The sequence below is a fragment of the Miniopterus schreibersii genome (genome assembly GCF_964146895.1).
Source record: "Miniopterus schreibersii genome assembly, chromosome: X".
Lineage (NCBI taxonomy): Eukaryota > Metazoa > Chordata > Mammalia > Chiroptera > Miniopteridae > Miniopterus > Miniopterus schreibersii.
Genome location: NC_138104.1, coordinates 55,634,216 through 55,654,240, shown reverse-complemented (window position 1 = coordinate 55,654,240; position 20,025 = coordinate 55,634,216). Strand labels below are relative to the sequence as shown.

The window sequence follows — 20,025 nt, the reverse complement described above, 5'->3', positions numbered from 1 at the left end:
ATAGGGACACAGAATTTGGCAAATAAAATGTGAGGAAGGATCTCTTTCATAAAGTCAACTCTAAAAAACTATCAAGAGAAGCAGTAGGCAAACATGGCCATCAAATCCTGTGTCTAATGTTTGGAAGAGGGAATTAGGCTGCTTGTTTTCCCATCTGAGTGCTGAAAGATGAGAAGAGGGGTAACTACAGATTGACACAAATTGTATTTACTGATGCTTTTTATTGATCTATCAAAGCTCTGTAAATAATAGAATTTGAGAGCTAGTGGCTTCCTCTAAAGGGTCAGGCCACTAGCACTTACTCTTAAGGACAAGTACAGGGGAACTGAGGATGGTGTTCCACATCCCTTCAATTGTAGGAGCAAGAACCCTCTGTTCTATTCTTAGCCTCTAGGAAGGTCAGTCTAATCCCTCCAATTATTGCCAGCACCCCATCCTAATAATTGCCTCTAAGTAGTTTATGTTAATTCTTGCTCTTCATTATCCTTTTCTATCCAGAGAAAGACAGAAATACTGTTTCTGTCTTGCTTTGACCCCTTCTCAAGCCTCTGTTAAAACAATTGTGCAATGTATATTAAGAGCTATAAAGATATCATACCCTTTCAACTAATAATAAATTTATATGAATATATCTAAAGGAAATGATCAGATTCAGATAAATATTTATGTATAAAGTTGCTCATGGGGTGATGTCAAAGGAATGATAACATAAGAGATCTCCTTGGCTCATTCTAAAGAAGGGAGGAATCAGATTGCCACTAGCACCCCCATTATCTGAGAAGACCAAAGAGCTACAGTGAACATTCCTGCAGGAGTGGACAGTAGGAGCTGCAGCTCAGCCTAGTGATCTGGGAAGGGACAAAGCACAGAGGTGTGATCACGATTGTCTAGCAATCAGTTTTCCTGACAGAGAAACAAAGACACAAAAATGCCTGCCTCCACTTAACCTCCCAAAGATAGAAGCAGGCCCCAGAAGAAGCTATGGCAGTGAGTTTCAGGTTGCAGAGCAAACAAGAGAAAGACTATTACAGAAATATTTTTTCTCTGAGCTACAGGCACACCCTGCGAATAACCCCAGAGTCAGGTGGACACACAAAGAGTAAGGAAATAAGGGTCTCCCAGTAACCATATGAAAAAAGCCAAGAAACAGACACAGTGGCCAGCCTCCGACAGCTCACCCCACTGACACCCATTGCAGTTGCACTGTGGGAAGGTCTGGCTGCAAGAAAAAGCACTGGAATTCCACAGATTGTGTTTTATTTAATTTCCCATTGACTTTAGAAAGACTGGAGGGGAGAGAGAAAAATACCAATGTGAGAGAGAAAAATTGATCAGTTGCTTCCCATATGCACCTGGACCAGGAATTGAATCCACAACCTAAGTATGTGCCCTGACCAGGAATTGAACCCACAGCATATGGGTGTATAGGAGGATGCTCAACCAACTGAACTACCCAGCCAGGCTGGAATTTCATGGATTTTGAACATCTACCCCCACATTCTCCTGTAGTATTGGTCCCATGAGAGCTAGGTGACCTGAACACAGAGGAGATGCCACCTTCCCATGAAACACAGGACATTTTCCAACACCCCTTAGAGACTTAAAAAGCCAGAAGAGTACAAGAAAACCAAAAAAACCCTTGTGATTCAGTGCCACTTACTGGAAAACAATAGAAAGACCTTCTTATCAATCTCATAGAGAAGTGCCACTCATGCATAAATACTTAAACAGAGAATAAATACATCAAATGCCATTATTAACCAAGTTAATGAGGCAGCTCAGAAAGAAAAAAATCTTCAGAACATAAACTTAAAGACAAGGAAATATGTGATTTAAATTACAGAGAATTCAGGATTCCAGTAGTGAAAAAACTCAATGAAATGCAAGAATATGCAGATAGGCAAGTTTAATAAATTTGGAAAGACATAATCAAAAAACAAAATGACTACTTCACCAAAGAGACTGAAATGCTGAAAAAGAACCAAGTAGAAATTCTGGAGCCCGGCTGGGCTTGGCTCAGCGGTTGAGCATCCACCTAGGATCCAGGCGATCAGGGTTCGATTCCCTGTCAGGGCACATGCCCAGGTTGCAGGCTCAATCAATGACTCTCTCATCATTGATGTTTCTATCTCTCTCTCTTCCGCTCCTGTCCTCTCTCTGAAATCAATAAAGATTTTTTTTAAAAAAAAAAAAAGAAGAAAAGAAATTCTGGAGATGAAGAACTCAATAAAACAGATCAAGATTAACTAGTGAGCATAGGAAATGGAGCTGACCAGCTGGAAGAAATAATTAGTGATATCTAAGATAGAAATATAGAAATGACACAGAGGGGAGAAGAGAGAGATTTGTCTATAAAAAAAATGAAAGAACTAACTTATTCCATCAAAAAGATCAATATAAAAAAAATAAGCATACTGGAAGAAGGGAGAGAGAAGGAAATAGAAAGCCTATTCAAACAAGTGACAAAAAGTTCCCAAACCTATGGAAAAATCTAGATCCTCAAATACAAGAAGTAAACAGAACTTCTAGTTACCTCAATCCAAAGAAGCCTTCTCCAAGGTACATTGTATTAAAACTGTCAAAAATTAATGAAAAAGAATTCTTAAGGCAGCCAGCAAAAAGGAGAAAGTAACCAATAAAGGAAATCCCATTAGATTATCATTGAACTTCTCAGCAGAAATTTTACAAGCTAGAAGAGAATGGAACCAAATATTCAAATTCCTGAAAGAGAGAAATGACCAGCCAAGAATAATATATACAGAAAAGTTATCTTTTGAATATGGAGGAAAAATAAAGACTTTTCCAGACACACAGAAGCTGAGGGAATTTACCTACACAAGACCTGGTCCATTGCAGGAGACAAAGAACAAAAGGTAACAAAACTATGAGTAAGATCACCAACAAATTTAGAGCATAAACAATGATAATTTATGACAATAAAACACAAAACAGGAGAGGGTATACATCTGAATTTGAAACGGAATATAGATAACATTTAAAAGGAAAAGGACTATTATATATATAAAACTTTCTTTTTCATAAACCTAATGGAAACCACACACACACACACACACACACACACACAAAACAAACAAACAAACAAACAAAAAAAAAAAACCACATAGCTTAAAAAGCAGAGGAAACAAGAAAAAAGTATGGAATACCACAAAAAACAAACAAACAAACAAAAAAACAGACTAAAAAAGGAAAAGAAAAAAATGGGGACACAGAGCTATTAGAAAATAGAAGATTAAATGTCTATTTAAAAATCCTCATATATCATTAATTACCCTAAAAGTAAATAAACTAGTACACTGCTGGTGGGAATGCAGACTGGTGCAGCCACTATGGAAAGCAGTATGGAGTTTCCTCAAAAGATTAAAAATTGACCTGCCATTTGACCCAGTGATCCCACTTCTAGGAATATATCCTAAGAAACCCGAAACACCAATCACAAAGAACATGCACCCCTATGTTCAATAGCAGTGCACTTTACAATAGCTAAGATCTGGAAACAGCCCAAGTGCCCATCAGTAGATGAGTGGACAAAAAATCTGTGGGACATTTACAGCATGGAATACTATGCAGCTGAAAAAAAGAAGGATCTTTTATCCTTTAGCATAGCATGGAGGGAACTGGAAAGTATTATGCTAAGCGAAATAAGCCAGTGAGAGAAAGACAAGTACCACATGATCTTACTTATATGTGGCATATACTAAACAAAATAAACTGATGAACAAAGTGGATCCAGAGACATAGAAGCATGGAACAAACTGAGGGGTCTCAGAGAGAAGGCGGGGAGGGAGGTGTGGATGGGGAGAGATTAATCAGGGAACTTGTATGTTTATGGGCATAGCCCATGGACACTGACATTGGTGTGGGGAGGGCCTGGGGGTGGGATGGATGTGGGGTGGAGGGGATCAATGGGGTTTAAAAGGGGACATCTGTAATGGTCTCAACAATAAAAATAAAGAAACATTTTAAAAAATTAATAAAACAATTTTTTAAATAATTAAATTAATTTAAATAATTTAAATAAAATAAAATAAAATCCCTTATTTCATCACAAAAAAATCCTCATATTTCATTAATTACCCCAAATATAAATAAATTAAATTCACCAATAAAAAGCACAGAGTAGCATACTAGATGAAAAATCAAAACACAAACACAGACTGCCTTCAGGAGACACATGTAAGCTGCAAACACAAAGATAGATTCAAAGTGAAAGGTGGGAAATGATTCTCCAAGCAAATAGCATGCATAAAAAAGCAGGTGTATCCATATCTATATCTTAAAAAATAGATTTCAAGATAATAAATGTAACAAGAGACAAAGATGAATATTTTATAATCATAAAGGGGACACTATATCAAGAAGACATACACTTCTCAATATATATGTACCCAATCAGGAAGCACCATAATATATAAAGCAACTACTAACAGAAATAAAGGAAGAAACTGACAAAAACACAACTATGATAGAGGACCTAAATACCCATAAACAGCTATGGGTAGATCATCCAAACAGAAAATCAATAAAGAAATATTGGCCTTAAATGACACACTAGACCAAATGGATATAATTGACATTCACAGGACCTTTCATTCCAGAACATCAGATTATACATCTCCATTGCACAAGGAACATTCTCAAGAATAAACTGTATGTTGGGATACAAAACTAGCATCAACAAATTCATGAATATTAAAATCATACCAAGCATCTTCTCCAACCACAAGGCTTTGAAATTAGAAATCAACTACAAAAAGGAAATAAAAATATCCCGCAAATATGTGGAAATTAAACAAGAAGTTACTAAAAAATGACTGTGTCAAAAAAAAATAAAAGGTGAGATCAAGCCTGGCTGGCATGGCTCAGTGGTTAAGCATCGACCCATGAACCAGGAGGTCATAGTTAGATTCCTGGTTTGGGCAGATGCCTGGCTTTTGGGCTCCCTCCACAATAGGGGGTGCGGAGGAGGAAGCCAGTCAATGACTCTCTTCCATAATTGATGCTTCTATCTCTCTCTCCCTCTCTGTTCTCTCTGAAATCAATTTTTTAAAAGTGAGATCAGTCTGCCGCCTGCAGCAGGCTCGGCAGATCTGGGACCGGCTTCCTCCAGGGGTGGCGCCGCTCAGTGCCTGGCCCCTTCGGCGGCGGTCCTTGTCGGGGGGGATGTGCTTGGCCCGGGAGCCTCTTGGAGGCTGGGGTGGCGGAGACGACAGCGGCGGAGGGGCGCGCAGCGAGGACGGGGACGCTCCAGCGGAACAGGCGACGGCGGCGGGGGCCGAGAGGGAGCCCGGGGGGAGCCCGGGGCGGGGCTGGCCGCGGCTGCAGGAGGAGCGGGGGCAGGACTGTGAAGAATCACAGAACCATGCTAGCGATTCTGTTGGAGATGACTACAAAAAGATGGGAACACTGTTTGGTGAGCTGAACAAAAGCCTCATCAACATGGGCTTTACGAGGATGTACTTGGGAGAACGAATTGTGGAACCAGTGATCATCAGTTTCTTTTGGGTTATGCTGTGGTTCCTTGGCCTACAAGCCTTTGGACTAGTTGCTGTTCTTTACCTTGTCATTATTTATGTACAACATTAAAATACGGCGGAATGAGCTGTTGGTTGACATTTGGTAGCCATATATACATAATTAGTGAAGTTATGTATTTTACTACGTGAAAGCCGAAAAGTTTGCCTTGTTTCAAATTGTGTGCTGTTTTATAATATAATTATAAGTGGATGTTGTTTAAAATAAAACTCAACTCTTGATTATAACAGGGTTCAATATGCATCTTGTAAGATATTCAAAACTCGTGCTACAATGCTATAACCTGTGCCCATTTTTAAATACCCCTATTCCCATGCCTAGTCTTAAATACCACCACCAAGTGAGCATGGAAAATAACAGGAGTTCAAACTGGGCAACATAGGTGTTATAAAGAGCTCCAGTAAAATATTTTTTAAAAAAAATGATGAAACAATAAGCTAAAAATAAGTTGTACTTGGGGAATTTCTCCCCACCCACCCCACCAAATAACCCCATATTATTTGGAAAATAATTCGGACTTCTGTTGTCCCTGCTTTGCCCAAACCAATGTAAATAATAATTACTATATACTACCTTCATATTTTTATGAAAATCAGTAAAGCTAACACATCTTCTAAAGATTGAAAATAATACATTTATTATTGTTTGGGAAACTTCCCAAGTTAAATATAACTTTTTATAATGAAACACTTGGGCTTGCAATCACTTCAGTATATCATTTGAAGTTTTAAATAATTTCGGTGCTAATTACTTTTTGTGAGTTTTTAAAGTTTCATAAGCCAGATCTATAGTTGGCTGTACCCCATGGGAATGCTATATTTTCATTTATCTAACAAGTTGCATATTTTTTCCTAGAGAAACATTTTCAGTGTTGTTGTTGTTTTCAAAAATTTTTATTTTATAGTTCTTTTATAGCAATTATGCTAAGACTTTAAAAATCAATTTAGCTTGACATGAATTTCTTCATTCCTCAAAAAATTGATTTGTATTATAGCTGAAATACTTAACTATTCTTTTGAGGGGGGAGAAAATCAGCTCATTTCTTTGATATATGTATTTGAAAGTACAGTATAACAGAATAAAAACCAAATGCCTAAGTTAAATTAAAAACCAATGCTTAACAGCCAATTGTAATAATGTTCCTCTAAAGCTAAAGTGAAGTTATTAACATGTCTTCATTCAGCACTTTGGGGTTTTATATTGAAATAAGCATTTCTTTAAATACACTTTGAAAATGGAAAATGGCTTAGTGACATTTTGGATTTTTGTTAGAGATCCTAAAATTTTTACATTTTTGTCTTAAAGAGTTTCTATATATACAAAAGAGTGGTAGTTAAGATAATTATCTAAAAATTCAAGTGAAATAAGAGGAAAATGGGACATTGGGGCATTTTTATCTTTGGCAGGGCAATAACTATAGCATGTAAAGTGTTTACTATTCCACTTTGTGAAGTTTTTACCCAATCCTGTTTTTAAAATGTATTCTATAAGTTCTCAGTGTCTTCCATTCTGAAACAGAAAAGTAGTGAAAAATGTTCAAGTAAGATTTCTATAGTCAGATAATCCTGGAATTAAAAATAACAATCATAGGGAACAAAGATGTATTGTGCATTTGTATAAATACAGACCTTTTAAAGCCTGACCAAAAAAAGACTTTGTACTATATCATTGTGTTTTTATTGGGCTCGCAGTATGTTTATGGTCACCTTTATAAACTCGGCATAAGTATTTGAAAAGTTGTCTTCATTTGTGCACAGTAGAATTGTGACTTTTTAATAGAAGCCATGAGATTTTTTTATATCTGCATTAAATATTAAAAAGTACATTCTTTTCTATGCTAAAAAAATAAAAAATAAAATAAAATAAATAAATAAATAAATAAATAAATAAATAAATAAATAAAATAAAAAATGAGATCAAAAGATATATAGAGCCAGGCTAGGTGTGGCTCAGCGGTTGAGCATCAACCTAGGATCCAGGCTATCGGGGTTCTATTCCCAGTCAGGGCACATGCCCGGGTTGCGGGCTCCATCCCCAGTAGGGGGCCTACAGGAGGCAGCCGATCATGACTCTCTCATCATTGATGTTTCTCTCTCTCTCTCCGTCTCCTTTCCTCTCTCTGAAATCAATAAAGATATATTAAAAATATATATATATATAGAGAGACAAATGAGAATGACAATATGACATGTGAAAATGTCTGGGATGCAGCAAAAGCAGTAATAATAAGGAAGGTTGTATAATTATAGGCCTATCTCAAGAAACAAGAAAAATCTCAAGTAAACAATCTGACATTAAATCTTTAAGAACTAGAAAAAGAAGAACAAAAGCAACCCAAAAACAGGAGAAGAAAGGAAATAATAAAGATTATAGCAGCATTGAACAAAATAGACAACAAAAAGACTATACAAAAAATTAATGCAACAAACAACTGGTTCTTTAAAATGATTAATAAAATTGACAAAACTCTGGCTAGACTCACTATGGGAAAAGAAGAAAAGACTCAAACAAAAACAGAAATGAAAGAGGAGACATTACCACAAACATTACAGAAATGCAAAGGATCATAATAGAACACTGGGAAATGCTATAAGCCACCAAATTCAATAACTTAGAGGAAATGGATAAGTTCCTAGAAATATATAACCTTCCTAGACTGAATCAAGGGAAATTGGAAAATCTAAATAGACTGAAAAACAGTGAGGACATTGAGATACCCATCAAAAAACCTCCCTAAAACTCTAGAACAGATGGCTTCACCCATAAGTTATACCAAATACTCCCAGAAGATTTGATACCTATCCTTCTCAAGTTCTTCCAGAAAATTGAAGAAGAGGCAATACTTCCTAACACATTTTATGAGGCCCACATAAAACTGATACCAAAACCTGGCAAGGACAACACACACAAAAAAACTAAAGACCAATATCTCTGATGAATACAGATGCAAATATATTTTTTAAATACTAGCAAATCAAATAAAACAAAACATTGAAAAGATAATACATCACAAACAAGTGGGATTCATTCCAGGAACACAAGGATGGTTCAACATACCTAAATCAATCAATGCAATACACCACATTAACAAAAGAAAGCATAAAAAGCATATGATCTTATCAATAGAAGCAGAAAAAGCATTTGATAAAATACATCTATTTATGATTAAAACACTCAATAAAATAGGAATGGAAGGAAAGTACCTTAACATAATAAAGGCCATATATGATAAACCCTCAGCTAATATTATATGCAATGATGAAAAACTGAAACCTTTTCTTCTAAGGTGGGGAACAGGACAAAAATGTTCATTCTCACCATTTCTGTTTAATATAGTACTGGAAGTCTTAGCCAGAGCAATCAGGTAAGAGAAAGAAATAAATGGCATCCAAATTGGAAAAGAAGAAGTAAAATGGTTACTTTTTGATGATGACATGATTCTTTTTTTGTTTGTTTGTTTAAAATACTGCAGATGTCCCTTTTTCTCCCCAATGACCCATTCTACCTGGTCCCATCCTCCTCCCCTATCCCTCTCCTCACAATTGTCTGTGTTTTGGGGTTGTGTATATATGCATATAAATTCTTTGGTTAATCTCTCCCCCTCCACCCACCTACCCTCCTCCATCCCTCTGACATTAGGATGACATGATTCTTTATACAGAAAAGCCAAAAGACTCCACCATAAAACTATTAGAAACAACAAACAAATACAGTAAAGTTGCAGGATATAAAATCAACGTACAAAAATCCACTGCATTCTTACATACTAACAATAAAATTTCAGAAAAAGAAATGAAAAAAACTTTCATTCGCAATTACAGCAACAAAGAACAAAACACCTAAGAATAAACATAACAAAGGAGGTGAAGAACTTATATACTACAAACTATAAAGCATTATTAAAATAGGTTGAAAAAGATGCAATGAAATGGAAAGATATTCCATGTTCATGACGTGGAAGAATCAACATAGTTAAAATGTCTGTATTATCCAAAGCAATATACAGATTTAATGCAATCACCATTAAAATTCCAATTTTTATTTTTATTTTTTTTACTTTTTTTTATCCTCACCTGAGGATATTTTTTCCATTGCTTTTCAGAGAGAGTGAAAGGGAGAGAGAGAGAGAGGAACATGAATCTGAGAGATACATCGATTGGTTGCCTTCTGCATGTGCAGGGAATCGAACATAAACCCCTTCAGTCTCTGGGCCAACACTAACCACTGAGAAAAACTGTCTAGGGCAAAATCCCAAAGACATATTTAAATTAAACAGAAAAAACATCAGAATTGTATGGACCCACAAATGACTCAAAATAGCCAAAGCAGTCCTGAGATAAAACCAAAAAGCCATTAGGTAACACATGCCTTGACTTCAAATTATAATACAAAGCTACAATAATCAAAACAGCATGGTATGGGCAGTAAAACAGACATACATATCAATAGAACAAAATTTGAGCTCAGAAATGAAACCACAAGAATATGGTCAAATAATTTTTGGCAAAGGAGCCAGAAACATACAATGGAGAGAAAAAAGCCTCTTCAGAAAATGGTATTTTGCCCTGGCCAGTGTTTCCCACTGGTTAGAATGTCAGCCAGCACACTATAGGGTCATTGGTTTGATTTCCAGTCAAGGGTATTAACCTGAGTTGCAGGTTCAATCCCTGGTCCTTGTCTGAGCTAATCCAGAAGGCAACCAATAAATGTGTCTATTTCACATTGATATACCTCTCTCTCTCTCTGTCTCTCTGTCTCTCTCTCTTTCCCGCCTTCCTTCTATTCCACTCTGTAAAAAAATCAATGGAAAAAATATACTCAGATGAGGAGTAAAAAAAAAAAAATTTTTTAATGGGGCTAAATAAATTGAAAAGTTACATGCAAAAGAATGAAACTAGATTACAGTTTGTTCCCATACAGAAAAATTAACTCAAAATGGATCAAAGACCTAAATATAAGACGTGAAACAATAAATTACATAGAAGAAAACATCAGTACCGAATGTACGGACCTTGGTCTTAGAGAAAATATTATGAACTTGACCTCAAAGGCAAGGGAAGTAAAGCCAAAAATAGATGAATGGGACTATTTCAAAATAAAAAGCTTATACACAGCAAAAGAAACCATAAACAGGAAAAAAAGACAACTAACTGAATGCGAGAAGATATTTGCAAACAACATCTGTGACAGGGGTTAATATCCAAAATACATAAAGAACTTATACAATTCAACACCAAACAAACAATCTTATTTAAAAAATAGGCAGAGGACCTAAACGACACTTCTCCCAAGAAGACATACAAATGGCCAACAGATATATAAAAAGATGTTCACCCTCACTAGCAATTAGGGAAAAGCAAATCAAAACTACAATGAGATACCACCTCACACCTGTGAGGATAGATATTATCAACAAGACAAGTAATAACAAATATTGGAGAGGTTGTGGAGAAAAGGGAACCCTCATTTACAGCTGGTTGGAATGTAAACTGGTACATCAACTGTGAAAAATAGTATGGAGGTGTCTCAAAAAATTAAGTATAGCCATAGCTGGTTTACTTAACTGACTCAGTGGTTAGAGTGTCAGCCCAAGGACTGAAGGGTTGCAGGTTTGAATCTGGCCAAGGGAACATATCTCAGTTGCAGGCTCATCCCCAGCCCTGGTTGGGTCGAATGCGAGAGGCAACCAATTGATCTGTCTCTTGCAAGTTGATGTTTCTCTCTCTCCCTCTATCTTTCTCTCTCTCCTCCTTCCACTCTCTCTGAAAAACAATGGAAAAAATATCCTCTGGTAAGGATTAAAAAAAAAAATTAAGTGTAGAGTTACCATGTGACCCAGCAAGCCCTCTTCTGAGTATCCGAAAAATTAGAAAACATGTATTCACAAAGATATATGCACTGTTGTTTATTGTAGCATTTTTCATGGTGGCCAAGACATGGAAACAACCAAAGTGTCTTTCGACAGAGGACTGGATAAAGATGTGGTACATATATGCTATGGCATACTACTCAGCCATAAGAAAAGATGAAATACTATCATTTGGGACAACATGAATGGACCTTTGAATGTCATGCTAAGTGAAATAAGTCAGTCAGAAAAAGCTAAGAACCAAAAGATATCACTCATGTGGGATATAAAACTGAAACTCATAGACACAGACAATGATATAGTGGTTACCAGGGGGAAGGGGGGTGGGGGAGTAGTAAAGGGTAAAAGCAGTGAAATATATGGTGATGGAAGATAATGTGACTTTGGGTGTCGGATACACAATGCAATATACACATGATGTATTATAGAAATGTAAACTTGAAACCTATTTAATCTTATTAACCAATGTCATCCCAATAAATTAAATTTTACAAAAATAATCATATTTAAAGAAAAACCCATCTGCACTCTGAGCCTCATTTTTCATATCTTTAATGTCAGTCTGATACTCTTTAAGGGCTTAATGAATAATCAATTATAACATGTTATAAAATCTTTGTCTTTCTGCTTGGCTCTTATCTCTGTCTCATCCTTGGCTTTTATTCATCTCCCTTTCAACCATTTGTTTGCTCAAAGTGCTGGAAAAAGTCAACAAGTAAATCTGTGCTGGCACGTGAGAATGGGAACTCTACTGGCCACCTCACTGAGTTCATCTGAGTGATGTTAGTGTGTGCGTTGGCCTCTAACACTAATGAACATCGGTGTATTCCAAGCACCAAATCAAAATTAAGTCTCAATTGGGAGGAACAAGTACCTGGTTAAAAGATAAAAGAATGTGCCTTGGCCAGTGTGGCTCAGTTGGTTGGAGCATCATACCGAACAACAAAAGGTTGTTGGTGTGATTTTCAGTCAGGGCACATACCTAGGTTCTGGGTTTGATCCGAGGTCAAGGTGTGTGTGGGAGGCAATACATTGATGTCTCTCTCTCTTTCTTCCTCCTTCCCTCCCTCCCTTCCCCTGTCTCTAAAATCAATAGGCATATCCTCGGGTGAGGATTTTAAATAATAGTAATAATAATAACAGAATGTCATGCCTTAAGAATAAGGGAAATTGTTTGATTACTCAGAGCCAGCCTATGCTGACTCTAGAATTTGTGATGAAGAAGTAAATGTGGTCAAGACCTACCATAAAAAATAGAGCAACTGACCTTGGGCAGTGTGGCTCAGTTGGTTGGGCATCATCCCGTACACCAAAGTCTTGCCAGTTTGATTCCCGGTCAGGGCATATGCCCAGGTTGTGGACTGGATCCCAGGTCCGGGTCTTACAGAAAGCAGTTGATAGGTGCTTCATCCTCACATCTGTGTTTCTCTCTCCCTCTCCCTCTCCCTTCCTCTCTCTCTCTCTAAAAAATAAAATATAAAATAAAATAAAATAAAATAAAATAAAATAAAATAAAATAAAATAAAATAAAATAAAATAAAATAAAATAAAAAAATCTTTAAAAAAAATAAAGCAACTGGAAGCATGTGTGTTCTTGGATCTGAATAAGTTAGTGAGACTGTAGTGAGAGTGTCATCCAAAGACTCTTCTTTATTTCCTCCTCAGATTAGTAATGAATGACAAAGACAATCTATGCTCATACCATCTTAGTTTAATAGAATATATTCACCATAAAACATTGGTAATAGTTTTCATGACTTGGGCAATATTCTCTCTTAGAAAAATTATTTATAGTTTGTAAAAATAAATAATTCCTTAAGAAATGCCATCAACCAAGCTTTTAACACATTCACAATCTACTTTAAAATTTCTGATTTCTAGGTATATTGATCTACAACAGAATGGAAAGCAGAACTAAATATAAGGATTGAGGAGATCATGGACCACTCAGTAGAAAAAGAAACAATAGGTGGCTCTTGGAGGCTGCTGTGAGGGTTTGCACCTGAAATAGAGAAAAAATGTCTTGGGGAAAGAGCACTGAGCTCGGGATCAGATTATATGGACTCGAATTCAAGTTCTGCATTTACAAACTTTGAGATCACTTAAAGTCATTGATATACTTGTGAAATGGGGAGAATGTAATCATCCTTGCCTCATAGGACTATTGTGAGTGTCAAATGAGGTCATGGATGTGGAACAGCTTTCAAAACTATAAGTAAAGGAAAGTATTGCTGTTGCCAGGACATCTCCACACATACTGGTTACCAGGGCACAACTAAAAAAGAAAGGAGTCTCCTCCTTAGGAGAGCTGTAAGCAGTGAACTACCCTTATTGGCCTCTTATTCATCCCCATGGGATAGTCAAAGTTTGTGTGAAAACTTACTGGTATATAGTACTAAAGATTACTAATTAATTTTTTCCCTCCAAATGTAGGCCATTAAAAGGACCTCACTTGCTTTCTTCCTTTGAATCTTTTCCACTGACTTCCAACAAACTGACATAAGATTCTTAAGTAGGTCATGCATTTTTTTCTTCATATTCAGGTAACATTAACTTGGGATTTTTCACACTCATTTTGAGGATGTAGCCCAAACACTCTTGTTCAGGTCTCCCCATAACCAGTAACTGATATTTGTAAGACTGCAGAGTTGAGGGACTGGTCTATGATAACAGGACAGGGGACATGTAGGATTTAAACTAATTGTCTTGGTATTATGTTCTAAACAACTCAAATTTGCAATTAAATTTTAAGCTTTCTGAAACATACAGAATGACAGTGTTATCTATGGAAAAAAGATCTTCAAGAGCATCTACTCCAATGCAAATGAGAAAGCAGAGTCCCAAGGTAGGGATGGACACATGCTTTTAATGGCAGAGTTGGAACTGAATCTAAGGTTGCCTGACTTCCACTCCACTATTAATTATTCCATTTTCTTTGGATTATCTTTTTTTTTCAAATTCTCATCCACAAACATTTTTTTAATTGATTTTAGAGAGAGAGGAAGGGAGAGAGAGATACATCAATGTGTGAAACATCAATCAGTTGCCTCCAGTACAGGCCACAACCAGGGATCGAACTCTCAACTGAGGTAAGTGTTCTGACTGGGAATCAAACCCAAAAAATTTTCGGTGTATGGCACAAGGCTCACCCAACTGAGCCATTCAGCCTGGCTATTATCTTTGCATTGTTAAGAACAGGACCACTTCCTTTCTCTCCCTTCTCTACATAAATGATTCCTGAATCAGGAAAATGTTCTAAGCAGTGTGGTACAAAATTCAATAATTTAGAGATATTGGACAGCTATCAAGAACTGGCCCCTAAAAATTTAACTTTGCTGGGTATCTTTTTACTTACTTGTTTCATTACATTTTCATAAGTGGCTGTGACTATAATATGTTATCCATACCTTTCTCCTACATTTCATGGTCTTTATCATGTTTGATGGTTGCAGAATAGTCACTCCAATTTTTATCAGACTTTACTTGAGTTCAGTTGCTTCACCTGAAAAATACAGTGGGGGATGGGGGTGGAGGTGTGAGTGGGGGTGAGAGTAGGGCAAAAAAATAGTGTTTAAACAAAATGACCTCAAAGATTCTAGTTTCAGTGCTCTATGATTATAGGATTTAAACATTTCCCATTGGGAGCTTTGGACAATTCTCAGTTTTCCACTAATAGAAATATCAATAATGATGTACAAAAATATATTTTAATATATATTAAAATTATAATTATTTCCTTAGGATGTATCCTGGAAATAGGATTGCTAGATTAAAAACAGGCTGGTTTTTTTAGATTTCTTGATGCATAATACCAAAGTGTGCTCTATACAAATTTACAATGAATAACTATATCATTATCAGGAATATGTAAGTGTTCCTGATTCTTGGCAGCCTCTCCAGCTTTGAGCTTCTTTATTATTATTAACTTAAGAGAAGTAAAATGTATCTATTAATTAATTCAGCTTGCATTTATTTCTAGTGAGGCTTAGCATTCTTCCAAGCATGTTTTACTATTTGTAGACAGTGTTGCATAATTATGAAGTTAATGGACTTCAGTGCTAGATAGACCTGAATTAAGCCACTTAGTAGTTCTCTGAACTAGAGCAAATTACTTAACCTCTAAAAGCTTCAGTCCTCATTAATGCTGTCACTGGAAAGGGGCCGGGCCCAGAGTGGATCTGCCTCAACCCTGCTGGTAGTGTGTGGGTTTTTTACTTTGTCCAGAAAAGATTTCACAATTCTAGTTCAGGTGGTTTTGAGACTATGCTTATTAAAGCTGGAACAGTGAAACAAAGGAAGGGCTTAGGGTAGAAGAAGCAACAGGAGAGAGCCTAGGTGGTTTTGCTCTGCTTTGCCTATCTAGAAACATTACAGGAAAGAAGTGAGCCATGGTGGGCTGCTTGTTAACTCACTGAAAAGTCATAGATGCACCAAAATGAGATTTATTCCCCTGACTTTATCCATCCTTGTGTGTAGTTGGCACACAAATGGCACTAATTGGTCTTCAGTTATATATCTCCCTGAGTAGGGTAATTTAAGCTATTTACCCTCCGGTTGAAGTGGAGCAGTGCCAACCATTTACTTTTAAGTACCCTTGCATAGGAAAGGTAAGATTTTGCAATTTACTAGGTGGCTGTAAACTGCTTGGACATTTAACTATCTGTCTCAGTTTCCTTTTTGCACTCATAATACCAGATTTTTTGTGTTCTTGTGAGGATTCAGTGAGACAATACATGTACTTAACCCAGAGTCTGGCATAAAGCAAACTCAGTAAATGTTAGACATTCTATGATTTGTGGGTGACAGCATATAGTATGATGAAGGGAGCACTGGACTGTGTATTTATTTTTTATGCAAGAGAACATATATTTGGTAAAATTACAGAAGTGGAAGAAGTAATTTCTAGAAAAAATGGGCTTAGGGAACAAGTTATAGAGGCAAAGGAAGGGCCTTTGGTACTTGAGAATGAGGAAGGTAACAGTGATGAGCCTGTGTGGGGGTGGAGAGAAAGGAAAGGCAAAGACAAAGGTACAGGTTGCTACCAGGAGAGAGAGCTCTGGGTCCTCTTTCTTAATGGTTTTATTTTAGCAGAGGTCCCAGGGAAAGATCTCATTATAATATTCATCAGCTTTCCAGGTATATCCTTTCAAGCTTGTGGTCTCCACTGATTGATTGATCGGTGGCAGGGCAGGGGCCATCATTCAATGAAGCTGGTTCTGAGGTCAGCCTTGGGTGGGTTTGCTGCTTTTCTGAGCCTGGAGCTGGAATACAACTGAGGCCTAGACACTATCTCTATGGAGTAAATGTGAGGGGGATCCCAACCACATGACCAGCAATATGCTACAGGAGGAAAAGCTACCCTGAGGGCAAGGTCCTACCCTACAATCATCCTTTGCTAAGAATCCAGGGCTTTCCACCCTGATGACTTTCTGTACCTGACCCATCATTCTTGTTCTGCTCATTTCTGTCTAACTGCCTATCACATCCCACCTCAAGGATCTTGGATCTAAATTCTTCCAGAGAAAAGAGGAACAGGGTCTCTTCCATAACTACTTCCTGTTGAAAGAGGGTGGCATTTTTCTTCAGAGCCAAGAGATCCTTGCTGTCTATCAGAGGGATGATGAGGTCCAGAAGGAGGTGGTGATGGTGTCTAGAGGTGGTATTCCTCGAATACGAGTAAGGCTTGTAACCTGGTGGAGACAAACTGTATTATAAACCTTATTATTATTGAGGCAAAAGTTAGAACAAGAATTATGACAAATGGCCTGATGGAAGGAAAAAGCATTTTTAATTCTTAAAAATTCTAAATCAAAGGATAAGAGAAAAGTGAAACATTATTTGGAGGGTTGTAGCCAAATATTTAAGAAAACTAGATAAATTCAGGATTCAGTTTAATACATAGGTGACAAACAAAATTCTGAAGACATTTATTAACTGTGAGATCTCAGGTAATCTTGTTATAACATAGTAAAATATAGGAAAATCCCAGAACAAATGGAATAAGGAAACTGAGACAGATTGTCAAAGAACAATTAGCAGCCACCTAGTAAGTTCTATCTTCCCTGAAACAAGGACACTTGAGAGTAAATTATTTGTGTTAGATAGGCCAGGTACAGAAAATAAGGTACAGAAACACACCAGGGAAGGAAGCTCCAGATGCTTAGCAAGGGGCAAAACTGGGAAAACAAGAACTTTTTCCCCAGGGTAATCTATCTTCCCCTAGCATATCGTTGGTCATGTGATTTAGACCCCTTGAGCATTTCCTCCCTAAAGATAACATCTAGGCCTCAGTTATATTTCTAATAGAGGCCCAGATAAACTATAAATCCAGAAGATGGTACCCGTGGCTGACTCAGGATCACCTACATTGACTAATGACTTCCTGCCCTGGCACTGACCAATCAGTGGAGCCCATGACCCTGAAAGAGCACAAGTGGAAAGCTGATGAATATTCTATTGGGACACTCCCCTGAAACCTCCTCAAAGAGTTCCTGCAGGCAAGGAAGAGATAAATAGCTCAAAACAAAGGACCCTGCTGGATCTCCCCACACTCACCTCCAAGGGGAGCACACCAGAGCCATCTCCTCCCCTCTGAGGAAACCCCATGAGACCTTCAACCAAGGGAACAATGGGCAGTGGCAGCTCATCCCTGACTCATGCCCTGAAACTCTCCCAAGTCCCCAAACCTTTTTTCTCTCTGACTTCCCAGTGAACCAAGGTTGCCCAGCCTAGCCTCTCCTGTTGCTTCTTCTATGCCCTTACTTTCTTCACTGTTCTAAGTACACTTTGGCTGCAGCCAACAAATTCTTGCTTTTCTACACTTTGTCTCTTGACTGAAATCTTGCCCTCAAGAAGACAAGAACCAAGGCCTCCTTATAGTTTCCCTGTAACATTCTGGGCTTCTGTTTCTGTGCTGTCAAATGTGAGGCTTCAAGAAATTGTAATTGTTTTTCTAGTTCTAAATTCTTATACCAATATTATTTTATAATGTATGCATTGTACGACCAGGCTATACATCTTTGCAAGTTCTTTATGTGAAACTTTCATTGGTCTTTTCATGAATAAATTGACTATTTTACGTAGAAAATTCTCTTGGTTCTCTCTTGATTGAACCTGGCATCTTAAGACACCCACTGAGCAGCTGTCAATTTCATAGAGGGAGTCAACTTAAACATTCAAACCTGTGAAGAATTTTTGTGAATTTCCTTGAGCCAAACTGTCAACAATTTTCAAAAAGCAAAATATCAACGCATTAAGATAATGCCCGAGAAAATGACAGTTTTGCACCTTATTTTATACTATACAATATGAAAGTCACTGATGATAGATTAGGAAGGTGGGAGAAAGCAAAGCAGGAGACTTCTGGGTTTGGATAAAAAAATAAAATAATAGTCATCTTTCATAATGGGCTGACAGGATAGTTAATAGTCAACAATTAACACGAGTAAAATAACAATGAGAGGATTTGTAGTCCCTGTGCTCTGATGCATTTGTTGTGCACTGAGGGGTCTAAAAAAAGGGAATTTACCCTGACATTCCAAAGGTATGCTATCTCAGATACAAAAGACAATTGACAGGCTCAGTTGAGGTCAAGATTGACTTTTGTCAAGAAAGATTCTAGCCTAGGACAAGACTACTGGCCATAAACTGCCTTTAGTTAAAAAGTTTTAATTTTAGACAATTCTTGGTGGTTATATTAGGTCTCTGAGTTTGCAAGGTTGCCACACAGGCTTTCCCTGAGCTTATCAGGCTAGCTTGTGTCTCCTTTTTGTCCACAGAAAGAACTCTTTGGGGACTCATCCAGGAACCAAATTCAGAGAGAAGCTTCCTGACCTTAATAAACAGGTAATGACATTTTGAAGCAAGGGTGTAGATATCTCTTAATGATATATTACTGTACAAATTGGTATATTTCTGGCATTTCCATATCTCCTTTATTAACGGGAGCTTTGTTTTTATTTCATCTGATAGATAGCCCTGATGTTGTGAGGACCCACCAAGACAGAAGCAGGCCCCTAGGCCCCGGGGCAGGACAAAAGGCATACATGAGTGACTCAGTAAACTGCAGAGGGTGGAGGCAGTTCCAGGAATTAACTTAAATCGGTGGGTTTGACAAATACCAGGTGCACTCAAGCCTTAGGCACCTGTGGTTGAGAAACATCCTGAGCCCACCCTTCCTGAAGAATTTACAACCCTTGCAAGGACAATGATTGCTTACTCACTATAACCCTATATAAGCCTGTTGTAAATTTAGATCAGGGTTCGAATCAGAATTCCACTGCGTTGGATACGAACGAACCCCAGCTAGCTGGAATAAAAGTCCCTTTTGCTATTACATTATCAGCTCTGGAGTGATTTTCTTTCCTCCGCATAGGGGATCTGATTCTCGGACATAACAATGTATTTATCCAAAGGCAGGTAAATAAGGCCCCCAAAAAATTAATTTGCTGCCCAGGGTAACATGGAGTCAGATTAGAGCTTTGTTACTTAGGGCACCAAAGTAACACCATCTGCCCAACACTGGAATCACTCCAATATGGATAAATTTGCTACTCTGACAACCACTACATTTATGTTAGAATGCTCTTTCCCTCCTTTCCAGA

General features: G+C 37.4%; 1 pseudogene across 1 annotated transcript; it reads left to right on the top strand.

Moving 5' to 3' along the window:
* Window positions 1-5,181: 5,181 nt before the first annotated feature.
* On the top strand, window positions 5,182-5,604 carry LOC308550969 (uncharacterized protein FAM241A pseudogene; annotated as a pseudogene). Its single transcript has one exon. The product of its transcript is annotated as an uncharacterized protein FAM241A pseudogene (transcript).
* Window positions 5,605-20,025: the final 14,421 nt, after the last annotated feature.